The 15,902-nt window shown below is 44.5% G+C and overlaps 1 protein-coding gene across 10 annotated transcripts in view; it reads left to right on the forward strand.

Annotated features, from left to right (window-relative positions):
• Positions 1-15,902, forward strand: part of ZFP62 (ZFP62 zinc finger protein) — a 39,813-nt gene that overhangs the window by 21,825 nt on the left and 2,086 nt on the right. For 3 of the 10 annotated variants that reach the window (XR_004918620.2, XR_004918622.2, XR_004918617.2), the window contains exons 2-3: positions 13,424-13,543; positions 14,792-15,067. The exons of 2 other annotated variants lie outside the window; for them this stretch is intronic. The gene's annotated coding sequence lies outside the window, so the exon portion shown is untranslated. Of the gene's footprint in view, positions 1-8,131; positions 8,214-10,200; positions 10,435-13,423; positions 13,544-14,791; positions 15,068-15,902 lie in introns of all 10 variants that reach the window. 5 more of the 10 variants (XR_013445884.1, XR_004918619.2, XR_013445886.1 and 2 more) reach the window with 5 other exon arrangements.

Here is a 15,902-nt window from a genome sequence, read left to right on the forward strand (position 1 = left end):
GCAAAGATTAATGAAACAAAACGACACAATAGAAAGGATCAAAAGTTAGGTTGGTGTTTTGGAAAGAGTATTAAAATTGATAAACCTCTGGTGTAATAAAGAAAGAATAAAAATCACAAATAATCACAACAGATCCCATAGAGTAAATGTTTAAAATGTACGTGGCCTTCCTAGTTCTATTCTATTATCACATTGTGGTCAGAAAACATATCTGCACAATTGCTACCCTTTGACATTTGCTGGAATCTGCTTATGGCCCAACACGTGTTTGATCTCAGTGAAGCTTCCATGGTCACTGGAAAAGAATGTGTGTTCTGCGGATGCTGGGTGCACTCGTCTAGATAAAGCATTAGATCAAGTTTGTAATGCATTGTTCAGATCTTCTCTATCCTTAATGGATTTTTATCTGCTTTCTGTCAATTAATGACGCAATTAATTTAATTTAATAATTTGCACTTACAGATCTGTGAAGTTTGCTTTATGTATCTGAGGCCATGTTATTAGATGCATGTAAGTATAGAATTGTCGCATCTTCCTGGTGAATTGAAATTGTAAGAAGAAAGCCTCTCTCTGTAGTAATGCCTTTTCTTATTTAAAGTCTATTTTTTTCTGATATTAATAACATCAAAAAAAATTACTGTTACGTGGCATATCTCTTTCCATTCTTTCACTAGATTTAAAAGCCCAAAGATGTGTTTAGATGTGTCTCTTGGATATGTGTCCTTTGGAAATAGCATGTTGTGCTTTTAATCTAGTCCGATAATTTCTTGTAACAGGAACATTAGGCCTTCCATGTATAATTTCCAGTACTTTTGGGCTTAAATCTTATTCACTGCTTTCCTGACCTAGGTTATGTCATCTCTTTTTTTTTTTTTTTTTAAGATTTTATTCATTTACTTGAGAGAGAGAGAAAGTGAGAGACCGAGCACGAGCAGAGGGGGAGGGGCAGAGGAGAGGGAGAAGCAGGTTCCTTGCTGAGCAGGGAGCCCGATGCGGGGCTCGATCCCGGGACCCTGAGATCATGACCTGAGCCCGAGGCAGACGCTGAACCGACTGAGCCGCCCAGGCGGCCCTGTGATCTCTTCTCTTGACTTCTTTCAGATTGGGTTAGAAATCTTCCGTTAGGATTCTATTACGATTAGTCTATTATTCTACTTTTCCCTCTGTTGGTCTGGAAGTTAGACACTTTTTCTCTTCTTTTACTGGCCAAGGACTTAAAAGATCCATTCTTGATTTATCAAAGCCTCATGTTAATTGGCACTTTTATCTTCATACTAGACGATGAAAGGATCTTAGAATACTTTAACTTCATTTACCTGTCATTTTGTTTGCTATCGTTTTTGTGAACTTTCGTTGTGTACATATACAGGTGTATGGATATGTATTGAAATACAGTATTACTGTTTTCTATACGAAATGTCTGTTGAGATTTATCTTCATATTTACTCCTTAACTTCTCTGCCTCCTCAACTTTCCATATGGGGTCATTTTCCTTCCTTCTGTCTGAAAAACATCCTTTAGGACATTCTGTCCTGTTAGAGGTAACACCTTCCAATTTTTGTTTGCCTAAAAATTACTTTATTCCACCTCATTCTTTTTTTTTTTTTTTTTTTTTTTTTTTTTTTTTTAAAGATTTTTTATTTATTTATTTGAGAGAGAGAGAATGAGAGAGAGCAAGCACATGAGAGGGGGGAGGGTCAGAGGGAGAAGCAGACTCCCTGCCGAGCAGGGAGCCCGATGCGGGACTCGATCCAGGGACTCCAGGATCATGACCTGAGCTGAAGGCAGTCGCTTAACCAACTGAGCCACCCAGGCGCCCTATTCCACCTCATTCTTAAAAGATATTTTTCCCCAGGAATAGAATTCTAGGTTGAGCGCTTCTGTCACAGTAGAGGGCATCAGGCCACCAAGGTCTGACCTCCGTACGGTCCGGTGAGCAGTTGGCTGTTCATCTTTCTGTTTAATGCATGCTTTTAAGTTTGTTTCCTGTGTCTTTGGTTTATTCCAGTTTTACTATGGTATGTTTAGGTGTGGATTTTTTTTTTTTATAGTAATGCTGCTTCAGATCCTTTGGGCTTTTAAATTTGTGGGTCCGTATCTTCAGTTTGGGTAAATTCTCAGCCGTTGGGCGCCCTCATTCTCTTGCTCTTTCCTTCTGTGACTCCGGTGAAGGTATATTGGACCTTCTCACCATAACCCCTGTGGTTAAGTAGTAACCTTAACCTCTCACTTTCATCCCTTTGTCCCCCCCACCCTGCCCAGGCTTCACTCTGGATATAACTTGTATTTCAGTTCACCAAGTCTCTCGTTAGCTGTGTAATCTACCATTAAATAGATACCCTATTTTTCAGTTAGAGACTTTCCATTTGTTTCCTTTTTTATAGTATGCCAAATATGTCTCTTTATTTTGCTTAAACATTATTTTAAAAGCTGTATCTGATGACGTCTGGCAGGGGCTCTCTCTGATGCTGATCTGTGAGTGTGTCACCAATTCCCTGTATTAGATTCCCGCTGCCCAAATACTTAGAGTGGTTTCTGTTTTCCTAGTTGGAATCTGACTGATACACTGCTATCTGCCAAGCTCTCAACCCTGGGCCTTACAACTTTCTACAAATTTTTTTTCACTGCCTAAAGCTCTCCTTTATATTTTGTTAACTTTCAGCAAAAGGGAACTTGATTCAGGAGCTACAAAGTTTGTGGTCTAAAGCTAGGAGTCTAAAGTGAACACAAACTGGAAAAAAGAATCCCTTCTCAAAGACTCCTAGGCTTAGTAAATAATTTTTGGATAATATTTTTTGGGGGGAACACTGCCGTCCTCCCAATTTTGTTTCAGTTGGCCTGTCATCAGGCAAGTTCCCTTTCTCCTTCCACAAAACAATATCTGAGATACATATGTTAGTTATTTACTAATAGTTAAGTCATCTTGAAGCTGTTTCAATTACATATTTAAAAATTTTCAATCAAAGTCACTTATTCAAAAAAAAAATGTTATTTCTTAGAGCCTGTCGTCTGAAGATACAATTAAAACAAAACAAAACAAGACACTTCAGTGAGCACAAACCTTGGAGCTCCTAGGTTCCAGCTTCCTTATCAGGAGGGTTTTTTTCCTCTAAAAATAAAGATAAAAGTATGTTACAACAGAAATACTATAATAGCAATACTCTAACATTTCTTCCTGTGATCTTACTACCCTCCTTCCCATCAAAAAAAAAAAAAACAAAAAACGTTTTTTTAAGCTACTTTTAAGAGGAAGAGTTACATCATTCCCCAGTTCTGCTCTCACTTCCCCCCACATCTAGAATCTTGGATGTTACCTAGTTTATTCTGTCTGGAGAAATGCTGACTAGTGGGGCTTTGAGGAGCAACCTCAGGGCCTTCCTCGCCCCCCAGCCCCTTAGCCCTCTCTGAAGTCGACTGACCCTCTCGTGGCCTGTGCGGAGATCTGCCCTTGGGCACACCAGCCCTCGACTTCGACCACTCTCCAAGACTAACAGTGCCTTAGTGCCTAATCAGTCAGGGGGAGGGGACAGCAGACAAACACCATCCTAGAACTTCTGCACAGAACATAGTCTTGATGACTAAATGGGGCCTCCATCTGGGGATCCCCGCTCACCTCTTTTAGCCAGTCCCGACCTGCAGTATTTCAGGTGGGCTGCAGACTGGCGTGAAGGTACCAGAAACATACACCCATTGTAGGGTTAGAATAAGTTCCTCATTTAGTTAACCAGCTTCAAAATATTTTTTTAAAAGATTTTATTTATTTATTTGTCAGAGAGAGAGAGAGAGCACAAGCAGGGGGAGCGGCAGGCAGAGGGAGAAGCAGACTCCCTGCTGAGCAGGGAGCCCAACATGGGACTCGATCCCAGGACCCTGAGATCATGACCTGAGCCGAAGGCAGATGCTCAACAACTGAGCCACCCAGGCGCCCCAACCAGCTTCAAAATCTTATCAGAAGCAAGATAGCATCTGGGCAGGATTCAGCACATCACAGGGATGTTCACCTTGGTGCCCAGGGTCCCTAAGCAGCTAGGATCTGACCAGATCTGGAGGTGGTTTTGTTTTTTTTTTTTGGTCAGGACACAACCATTTTAAACTCAAGATAACATAACTGTTTTGGAATCCAAACCAATAATCTGTGCAGTTATACTTTCAAGAATTTGAACAGACAAGAGGTTCTCACTGGTCCTGAACCGACCCAGCAGCCCCAGGAGCACATGAAGGGAAGTCTACTTGAGATGGCGCTTCGCACTGTTCAAAGGGGGCACTTTTGCTTCCAAACTTTTGCTTTTGATTTTTCATGCATTAATGTGGTTGCTCTCCTTTCTGCAAAAGGACATAGACATCTTTTGCATTCTTTCTAAGGGCTTCCTAGTAACTTACTGTATAGTTATACCATAACTGAACCAGTTCCCAGTGATAAACGTTTGGGTTGTTTCCAGTTTTTTTGCTAGTATAAGCAGTTTTGCAATAAAATATATTTTCTCACCCTTACAGAAATTTATCTGAAGGATATATTTCTTTTTTTTTCTTTTTTTTAGAATCATAAAAATTAAACTTTTTTTTTGGTTTTTTTAAAAAATTTTTATCTGACTATAGTTGACACACAATGTTACATTAGTCTGAGGAGTACAACATAGTGATTTGACAAGTTTATACCTTATGATATGCTCACCACAAGTATTACCATACAACACTATTACAATATCATTGGCTATATATGAAGGTTACATTTCTAAAGACAGAATTGTTGAGTCAAAATTTGCCTTAAATTTTTGATAGTATAAACTTGCTATCCAAAAATATTGCAACAACTTATACTTCCAACAGTAGTGTATAGAACTTTCTATTTCCCCACACCTTCACCAACACTAGGTATTACCAACATTTTTCATCTTTGACAAGCTGATATTTGAAAAATGGTATATGCTGGGGTTTTTTTAAGATTTTTTATTTATTTATTTGACAGAGAGAGACACAGTGAGAGAGGGAACACAAGCAGGGGGAGTGGGAGAAGGAGAAACAGGCTTCCTGTGGAGCAGGGAGCCCGATGTGGGGCTGGATCCCAGGACCCTGGGACCATGACCTGAGCCGAAGGCAGACACTTAATGACGGAGCCACCCAAGCGCCCTATACTGGTTTTTTAAATCTTGAAACTGTCTCAAAGTAAAATGGAAAGTACAATATAAAACTCCTTTTCTTCCTGAACCATTTGAAAGCTAAGTGGCTGACCAGACACCCCATCACCTTTGAATACTTTTAGTGTATATTTCCTACAAGCAAGGATCTTCTACATCACCACCATAAAATCATCAAAACCAGAAAATTAACATTGACTCAGTACTACCATCCAATGTCCTGACCCCATCCAAGTTTCTTTAATTGTCCCAGTAATGTCCTTTGGAATAAAAATATTCAGTTCAGAATCCTGCATTGTTAACTTAGTATTTGCATCTTTTTGGTCTCCTTCAATCTAGAACAGTGCTCCCATCCTAGAACAGTGGTTCTCAAGCTTGCGCAAGTGTCAGAATCATGTGGTGGGCTTGTTAAAACACAGACTACTGGGTCCTAGAGGTGATTTAGGGAGTGGCTAAGAATTTGCAGAAAATTCTCAGTTGTTTCAGATTCTGTCGGTCCAGGGACCACATTTTGAGAACCGCTGTTCTAGAGCCTCTTTACATTAAAGTCCACCAGCCTGACTGGCCCCTGATTGCTCATGCATCAGTAGGCTTGTGCACAAGGTGGAAGGTGAAGACGTAGTCTTATTTTCTTAGAATTTAAAATAATGCCCAGTGATGGGTATTAAGGAGGGCACGTACTGCATGGAGCACTGGGTTTTGTATGAAAACAATGAATCATGGATCACTACATCAAAAACTGGTGATGTATTGTATGGTGACTAACATAACATAATAAAAAAAAAAAGAATTTAAAATGATGCTTCCTACTACCAGTTGGTCGTGTTTTTAAGAAAGGAAGTACTAAATGTGGTTGTATTAGTTTCCCATTGCCACAATTTGGTGGTTTAAAACAACATACATTTATTATCTTAAGAGTTCTGGAGACCAGAAGTCCAAAATGGGTATCTCAGGCCTAAGATCAAGATGTCAGCAGAAGTTGCATTCTTTCTGGAGGCTGTAGAGGAGAATCCATTCCTTGTCTTTTCTAGCTTCTACGGACTGTCTGCATCCTGCTCATATGGCCCCCTTCCAACTTCAAAGCCAACAATGGCCAGACAAGACTTTCTCATGATGCATCAATTTTGACTCCCTCTTTTACTTACAAGAACCCTCATGATTACATTGGGCCACTGGGATAATCCAGAATAACACCCTCATTTCAAGATCCTAAACATCTGCAAAGTCCCTTTTGCCACGTGAGGCAACGTATTCACAGATTCTGAGGATTAGGACATCTTTGGGGTCCATTACTCTGCCTACCATAGTGAAGACCACTAGCTGTCCACCAAACTCTGTCCTTCCCTTCTAGGGGCACACAGCTAGACTACATTTTCCAGTCTTTTTCTGCAAATGGGTGAGGTCTCTCAAAAGGAAGGTGAGTGTAAGTGTGTGTTTTTTCCATACCAGGTCTGCAAGAACCTCCTTTGCATGCTCCTCCTGTTCTTTCTGCTTCCTCGGGACCTTAGAGGACGGGGGGCCTGGGTAACCACTGACCTGAATACCCATCCTGGACTATTAAGTGAGCAAAAATTAAAATTCTGTAGCACAGACGCTACATTTTAGAGCCTTGCATTTTGGGTCTACTTGTTTTAGTAGTTGACCCTTCAGTAGTCAGTCAATCCTAACTAATACATCAACAAATGAGAATATTTCTTCATAGGCCTTTGACTCCTAATGCCCATATTTTATAAGACCTAAGCCTCCTACTTCTCTAAGAAGACCAGGGTCCTCTGAAATAGGCAACCATAGTTTTTCACCTCCTCCCTTTGAACATTTATTGGACAACAGGTACAGGGCAGGTGATGGAATGAATGCCTGTGGAATGCCTGTGGAATGCCTGCCTCTTTTGTCTTGCTGGGCATACTTTCCTTTCTCTCTTGTTGCCTTTTTAAACCAGGGCTCCTTCTCCAACTCTACTGCCCTCACCAGCTTCTTCAGCTTTCTCCTCTCCACTGGCACTTTAGCTTCCGCTTTCCAACCTGCTGGCCTTGACCCCAGTGTTGAGTCAGCCTTGCCTTCGCTCTGCTGAGCCAGCAAACCACTTCTCTATTCCTCTGCCTCTTTCCACAGTCAGACTCCACATGAGCTGGGGCCTCATTTTGGTAGAAGTCCAGAGATGGGAGGGAGCGGAGATTGACCTGGTCTGGGGGCTCAGGGAAGGACACAATGAAGAAGCAGTGTTCTAGCTGACAGCTGAGGCTGAGGCTGAGGCTGAGGAGGCATTAGCCGAGCCAAGGAGGAGGAAGAAAGTTACAGGCAGACACACTACTAGGAAGAGGCTGCACCACAAATACACGTGGTAACTGGGGTGGGTCAAGGACGTGTGTAAAAGAAGGAAAGTGCTCCAGGGACAGGGCAGGGGTTGGAGCTGGGGTGTGGAGAAGCGTTGGGGAGCGAGGTGTGCTAGGCAGGGGGCTAGAGCTCCAAAGACAGCCTGGATTGTCGCCTCTGCAAAGCTCTGCGGCCTGCCAGGCCCCGCCCCCGGCCGTGCTCTTCAGTCGGAGCTCAAACCCACAACCCAGCCAAAGCAGTCGGGGGCCTCCAGAAGTGTGACCTGGGGTCTGCGCCCTGCTCGGCCGCTCTAGGAAGCTTGGGGAACCGGGTTGTGACTACCAGCCCGTTCTAATTTGTAAAAATGGAAGGACGACCGAGAAGATGGGTGATGGCCACCAAGGCTCCTTGTCTCCCAGCTTGTGTGGGGGTAGATTTCCATCCCAGCGGAGGAGCTTAGGAGAAGGCAGGGATGTGTGGGGCTGCGAGCAGAGAAGCCCTGGGTTGGATTCAGTTTCCCTATTCCAAGGGCCGAGCTGTTCTGGGGCCCACCCACAAAGATCCCAGATATGGCAGTGGGGGGAGGGGGCTGTGAGCCCTGCAGAACAGCTCTTGGCACATAAGCACTTCGTCCAAGCCCTGCATTAGGAGACTGGAGCAGACGCTAGCATAGTTTCCAACAGGTCAAGGCCGTGTCCCCGGGACGTCTCCTCCAGCCCCCTGAAGCTCCTGCGTGGGACAGCTTCCAGCTCTTCTAGCCAACACGTGAGGATGAGGGCCCTGCCTCCCCGGCTCCTTAGGAGGGTAGGAGCCTGGCTTCCGTCAGCAGCAGCTAGCAAACCCAGATGGCCTAAGCCCGCACGTGTATCTTTCCACTCCGATTCTGCTCGCCACCCCTGGTGACCGCACTCAGAGCAGGATGGGATTTCTCAACGTTGGGATTCTTAGTTTCTCCGGAGATGGAGAACTCTTTGGTATGAGTGTGGGAGAGGGATCGGGCGGCAGAGCCGATGAGCTTCATGTGTGAGGAGGTGCGGCCTGGCTCTGGACAGTTATCTGCCCGCTTCCCTCGGGTTCTGCTTGTCAGACGTGGTGGCCAGCCCCGGGGCGTAGCCAGTGCTTCTGGCTAAGTCATTTCATTGATTTGAGCTTCCCTTCCGCCTCGGCACACGGGTCTGTAAAATGTTTGTGTGTAGAAACTTACTTTTTTTTCAGATAGAAATTTAGATAGTGCTCTCAAACAGACGCAAGTAAGGCTTCTTTCTTAGAGTGGGGTGTTGGGGGGTTGCCCGCGGGTCTGACAGGCTCTCCAGGGGGAGCTGAATCACCTCCCAAGAACCAGGTAGGGCAGAAACTACCGACCACTGCCAGGCACCGGGCTCACCTTCTTCGCTGAGCAGGCAGACCCCACCTGGCAGAGCTCGGGCAGGGCACCTGTTCAGCTTCCCTCAGGCCTCTGGCCAACGCCATGTGAGCAGAAGTAAAAAGGCAACTCTCAGGTGATTCCCTGAAAAGAAATCTCGTAGTCCTCTGCTTCCTTTACTTCTTGCCCCTGGCTGGGAAAGGGGACAGCTGGAGTGGCTCTTGAACCCACGGGTAGATACCACGTATTGACGATGTGAAACCAACACGTCAGCATCAGTGACCTTGGAGAGTCGGTGTCGTTAAAGCCAGTGTGTCTGGGTCTTTCTGGAAAGTGGCTCAGCCAGTTGCATAACCAGGAGACCACGGCTCAAAGGACGAGTCTGATAACTTACACGTTCCCTACTCTCAGCCCTCAGCCATGCTCAACGTGTGGAAGGCCATTTCACTTATGTTCACATGTGTTCCCATGTGGCTTTGGCCCACTTTTATTTTGTTATTTATTTTATTTTATTTTATTATGTTATGTTAGTCACCATACAATACATCATTAGTTTTTGATGTGGTGTTCCATGATTCATTGTTTTCATATAACACCCAGTGCTCCATGCAGAACATGCCCTCCTTAATACCCATCACCGGGCTAGCCCATCCCCCTTCCCCCCTCCCCTCTAAAACCCTGTTTGTTTCTCAGAGTCCATAGTCTCTCATGGTTCATCTCTCCCTCCAATTCCCCCCTCATTTTTCCCTTCCTTCTCCTAATGTCCTCCATGCTATTCCTTATGTTCCACAAATAAGTGAAACCATAGGATAATTGACTTTCTCTGCTTGACTTATTTCACTAGCATAATCTCCAGTCCCATCCATGTGGATGTAAAAGTTGGGTATTCATCCTTTCTGATGGCTGAGTAATACTCCATTGTATATATGGACCACATCTTCTTTATCCATTCGTCTGTTGAAGGGCATCTCGGCTCTTTCCACAGTTTGGCTATTGCGGACATTGCTGCTATGAACATTGGGGTGCATATGGCCCTTCTTTTCACTACATCTGTGTCTTTGGGGTAAATACCCAGTGGTGCAATTGCTGGGTCATAGGGTAGCTCTATTTTTAATTTTCTGAGGTACCTCCATACTGTTTTCCAAAGTGGCTGTATTTGGCCCACTTTTAAAACTTCCTCAACACCCCCCCCCCATAAAGAAGTCTGCAGGTTTGTTGAATGAGAGGATCAGAAGAGTTGGTTTATCATCCAATCAGGCATCAATGTAGATGCTAATTTCTGAAATGGTGTAAGAACACAAAGGAAATTAGTAGAAAATCTGATTTCTATTTCCTTTTCTTCTTGCATCATTTCCTGCTAGCTCCCACCTTTCTTTCTTTATTTATAAGGCGAATTTTCCTCACTCCTCTTTCCCCTTGGATTTTCCCTGGAGTGCCTACATAAGTTGTTCAAACATGTGACATCACGTGGGTCCTCAGTGACGGCTCATGGAAAAGTAGGACATAGCTGGCTGATGGTGATTGAGTACCAGGAGATGGTGACACCGCACGAGAGCAGGGACCTTCCTGCTGAGACACTGCTAAATCTCAGGGAAAGCGGAAAATGTCAAGAGTCACCTCCAGGTAAGAAGCAGCTGTAAAAAGAAACGTAAAGTGTTTAGCAGACTTTCTTTTCAAGTTGAAATGTTAATAATTGCCGTCCTTTATGAGTCAGCCATAGGTCTAGGAGTCTCCCATACACAGCATCTAATCTTTACAGGATTACTCAAGGTGAACATTCTTATTCACACTTTACAAATGAGACTGGAGTTCAGAGTAAGATTAGGGATTTGAACCCAGCCCTGACCTTCCTCCCCCCCCCATACCACCCTTCCTTCCACTTCAGACAAGAAATATAAAGTATTAAAAGCTGGCCTTGGAGGATGTGATTGATTTTATGTGTCGTTTTAGCTGGCCATGGTGCCCAGATATGTGGCCAAACATCCTTCTGGATGTTTCTGTGAGGGTGTTTCTGGATAAGAGATTAACGTTTACATTGACAGATGAAAGCAGATTGCCCTCCATAATGGGGGTGGTCCTCATCCGATTAATCGGAGGCATGCGTAGACCAGACAGACTGACCTTCCCTGAGCCAAGAGGAATTCTGCCAGCATTGAGCATTCAGACTTCAACCCCAGCATCAGTGCTATTCCTTGGGTCTCCAGCCTGCAGATTTTGGAGAAAACAGTGTTCTCAGAGATCAGTGCCGGTAGATTACAAACTGAAAGAACCAGAGAGGAAGTGAAGTTGATTTGCTGCTCTAGGCGGTACTAGACTGCTTTCTTGCGTCTTCAGTGGTTTCTCTGTGAATGGCACAGGGGGTAGTGAGCTAGGTAAAGAGGCTGAGGCCAGACTAGTGTCCTCTCTCAGTTTGTAATCGCGCATCCGCAGTGGAGGTCCTCTTCCTGGGCTCGTAGGGGACGGCTTTCCCCAGGCTCCTTTGCAGGTAGGGGTGATGATGTGACCGGTCAATGAAAGGTGGGTGGTATGATGTAAGCTACTTCCTGGCTTGGCCCACAAAATTTTCTGTAGACCTCCAGCTCTCTCTTCGCCTGTTCCCGCCACCTGGGAAGTTCATACTCAAAATGAGTCGACTAGAAGATGGAGGAGGGTCACCTGCACCATATTAGACATTGTATGAGCAAGAAATAAACCTTGAAGCACATCAACTCGCTTCCTAGGCTGGTCTGTGCTGACAAAGGCAGCATCCATTAGCCTCCATTGGTCAGAGGAAGCTAGGCTGCTGGAACAAAGGGAGTCAATGATGCAATGTTGTTAAAACAGAGCAACCGACTGATCTGTTTGCACAAGCTGGGCCAGTGTGATTATTTTTGCAGGTGTCTCAGTTTGGATGATAAATTATAGGGACGCCCTATTTAAGGAAAAAAGAGCTTTAAATCTCTCTCACTTCCCAGTCCAAAGTGAGCACTGTTGCCTGGCAGCTCTGTCCTCTGCAAGCTTCAGGGCACTGCTGTCATCTGGATGGTTGGAGCTGAGCTGCTGCCATGCTGAGGCTGTCATCAGCGATTTTTTTTTTTTTTTTTTGAGAGAGTGAGAGAGAGTGAGTGTGCTCAAGGGGGGGAGGGGCAGAGGGGGAGAGAGAGAGAGAGAGAGAAAATCTCAAGCAAACTTCATGCCCAGTGCGGAGCCTGCCATGGGGCTTGATCTCATCACGCTGGGATCATGACCTAAACCGAAATTAAGAGTTGGATGCTGAACCAACGGAGCCACCCAGGCGCCCTGAGTTTTTGACTTTTTTTTTTTTTAAGATTTTATATATTTATTTGACAGAGAGATAGAGAGGGAGCACAAGTAGGGGGAGCGGCAGGCAGAGGGAGAGGGAGAAGCAGGCTTCCCGCGGAGCAGGGAGCCCGATGCGGGGCTCGATCCCAGGACCCTGGGACCATGACCGGAGCCAAAGGCAGTCGCTTAACGACTGAGCCACCCAGGCACCCCAATGACTTTTTGACTTTTTAATCTTCTGATTCCCATGGTTAAAGAAAGACCAAAGTGGAGGCCACAGTTTGAATATACCCCTAGCCCAAGCACTCTTAGTCATGTAATTGAAACATAAAACTGTCCTGATTTTTCAATAATGCTGATTCTGACCTTAACCAAAATTAAGCTTCCTACTCACCTACACACACTTAAGCTAGAAGGAATATCAGTTTCTAGAAACCAATCACAAGAGAAAACAATGTATTTCCTCATGCTAAGTTGCCCTGGAACAGCTGAGAGGTAGGCGATAACCACTTTCGGTTTGAAGTTGTCTTGTTCACGAATAGTTTGTTTTCTGGCTCAATAAAATATTCATATCAAGTAAGTCTCTCTGGATTTTTCTCTTGACACCATTCTAGACTGTAAGCACAAAGAGACCAGAGTCCAAGGTTTTTTGTTTCTTTTTTATTGTTATGTTAATCACCATACATTACATCATTAGTTTTTGATGCAGTGTTCCATGATTCATTGTTTGTGCATAACACCCACTGCTCCATGCAGAATGTGCCCTCTTTAATACCCATCACCAGCCTAACCCATCCTCCCACCCCCCTCCCCTCTAGAACCCTCAGTTTGTTTCTCAGAGTCCATCGTCTCTCATGGTTCGTCTCCCCCTCTGATTTCCCCCGTTTCATTCTTCCCCTCCTGCTATCTTCTTCTTCTTCTTTTTTCTTTTCTTAACATATATTGCATTATTTGTTTCAGAGGTACAGATTTGTGATTCAACAGTCTTGCACAATTCACAGTGCTCACCATAGCACATACCCTCCCCAGTGTCACTTATTTTGAGATCATTAGATTCATAAGCAGTTGCAAGAACACAGAGATCCTTTATGTAGTTTCTCCATAATCGTAACATCTTGCAAAACTCTAATATAATATCACAACTAGGCTGTCGATAGTGGTACAAGGCCAAGATCTTGTACAGACGTCCTCAATTTTACTTGTACTCACGTGTATGTTATTTAGTTCTGTGCAACTTTATCACATGTGTAGATTTGTGTGACCACCACCACCACCACCGTCAAGATGCAGAAAGGCCAACTTTGCTTCTCTTCACTCTCCCTTCCTCCAGCTGCCAGAGCAACATCTGCCACAAAGAAGACCCTCCGCAAATGCTCGTTGAGTGAATGGATGAATGCTGTGCTAGCTAGGGTTCTCAGAAGCCGCAAAGGAGATGCAAAAAGCCGCCAGTGTAAGTGACATACATCCAACAGTCCAGAGGTAGGACTGCTGGGGACAGCTGTGCCATGTGCCACTGGGCCAGGTGGTTGCTGCAGCCCACCGTGTCCTGGGCTGGTGGGCGGGGAAAGTCAGGACATGCCCAGTCCTTCCAAGTGCAAGGCCTGGAGGTTGCACTCATTGCTTTCCCTCACATCCTTCTGGCCAGAACTGAGTTGCAAGCACATATCAAGCTACAAGGGAGATGGAGGCTGATGGTGTTATGGGGCTGCCATTATTCCTCCCTTCCCTGCGCTTGGCAGGGCTCCCCAAGGCGGGGGGTACTTCCCGACCCCACTGATTTCAGCTCCGGCCAGGGGAATGGGGGCAGAAGTGACAATGTGTCCGTTCTGAGCCGAGGCCTTAAGTGGCCTCTCATGTTCCTCCTCATCCCACTGGCACAGGGGCCACCCTCCATGAGAAGAGCCTGCTGCAGGAAGCTAGGGGTCCAGAGGATAAGACAAGTGGAGCCCCCCTAAATCTGTTCATGGCCTGAAGCAGAGCTGCAAGAAAAATAAACGGCTTTTTTGGTGGGGGGAGGAGAAGCCACTGAGATTTGGGGTTACTTGTCATGCAACATCATTGCGGCAGAACCTTCATGCAGTGGCCATGAGGTCAGCCTTCACTGAGGAGTTCTACTGTTAAAGAAGGCAAGAACATGGGGTGCCCGGGTGGCTCAGTTGTTAAGCGTCTGCCAGTGTCCTGGGATCGAGTCCCACATCAGGCTCCTTGCTCAATGGGGAGTCTGCTTCTCCCTCTCCCTCTGGGTTCTCTCTGTCTCTCTCAAATAAATAAATAAAGTCTTAAAAAGAAGGAGAAGAAGAAGAAGGGAAGAACACACATTAGTGTACCATGAGAATTCCGTGGGGATGAGAGGGGTCCTTCCTGGACAAAGCAGAGACCGCCCAAGCTGTGGAAGGCTCAGTTTGCATGAATATAACGTAAGGGGGAGCACGTTCCTGGAACTCTCTTGTGGCTGGAAGCACTGGAGATGGGCTGACCTGGGCCAACTGGAATGGTGAGAGCACACTGGGAGCCCCTCTGTCTGTGCCTTAACGAATAAAACGGTCATATTAAACAAAGTTTGGGAAGAGTTTTCTCTGCGAGGCAAGAGATGGTGCTAATACTAGAAGCCTGAAATAAATGTGTTCCACTGTATTAATCATTTAATACAGTTCCACTGTATTAATCGTTAATCAGTGTCTGTCTGTTGCCGGTATAGCTGGAGAAAGCTGCCATTCTGGTCTGCATCCTATACAAGATTAGGAATGCACAGAAGACAGCTGCTGCATCTATGGGATCCATCAAACTTTACCTCTAAAGGATCATTTCTCCAAGGTGCCTCGGCTCCTCAGCACTCACAATCTGCATGATAAATGCAGCCTTTTAAAGGAAGCAGTTCTCCGTATTACTTGCTGACTATTCTGCCAAGAATTCGGGTGTACAGACTCGGCATCGAATTTTTTCTACGTGGGAAACTGCTAGAAATATGCAAGAGGTAAAAAGCCTTTGAAAGCACAGCGATTGAGGGGTGAATATCCATTCTGAGGTAGATGAATTCGTCCCTGATAAAGTATTGGCTGCTTATTTGAAACTGAGGAAAATAAAACATAGCTTAAAACATTTCTTCAAATACAAATACAACCTATATTTTATCTAAGTTGTCTTTGCTTGTTTGTTGTTTGTTGTTTTGTTTTTTGGTATTTATCTTCCTACTCTGTTTTGAAAATTTAAAAACACTTAAAAATGTTGAAAGACTAGAACCACAAATGCTTTCCATCTAGATTCAATGGTTGTTAATGTTTTACCCTATTTGCTTTTTCTCCTTCTCTCCCTCCTCCCAACATACCAAAATACACCAGTTTTGAAAATAACTTACTAATATGACATCATGATCTCTAAATACTTCAGCACGAATCTCCTAAAAACAAGGACAATCTCCTATATAACCACAACGCCACCATCACACCCAAGAAAATTAACAATCATTCTACAATCACAACTAATATCCCAGCCATATTTACATTTTCCCAATTGTCTCCTAAAGATTTCTAGGCAATTCCCCCATGATCTGATCAAGGTTTGTAGATTCCATCTGGAGGTTCATCTGGAAACTCTACCCCACTCTAACTTCGGTTTGGTTTTGACCTATGAAGCTGATTTTTCAAGAATCCAGGCCAAGTAACTTAAAGAAAGTCACCCATTCTTCATTTGTCTGATTGTATCTGGATGGTGTTCTTTAACATTTGCTTTTAAGCCTGTATTATCCTTAAAATGGAAGTTAGGTCTGGAGACTCGATTAGGTTTAGGTTAAACATTTTTTTTCTTTGCAG

Source organism: Halichoerus grypus, chromosome 2 (assembly GCF_964656455.1).
Source record: "Halichoerus grypus chromosome 2, mHalGry1.hap1.1, whole genome shotgun sequence".
NCBI classification, from domain to species: Eukaryota; Metazoa; Chordata; class Mammalia; order Carnivora; family Phocidae; genus Halichoerus; species Halichoerus grypus.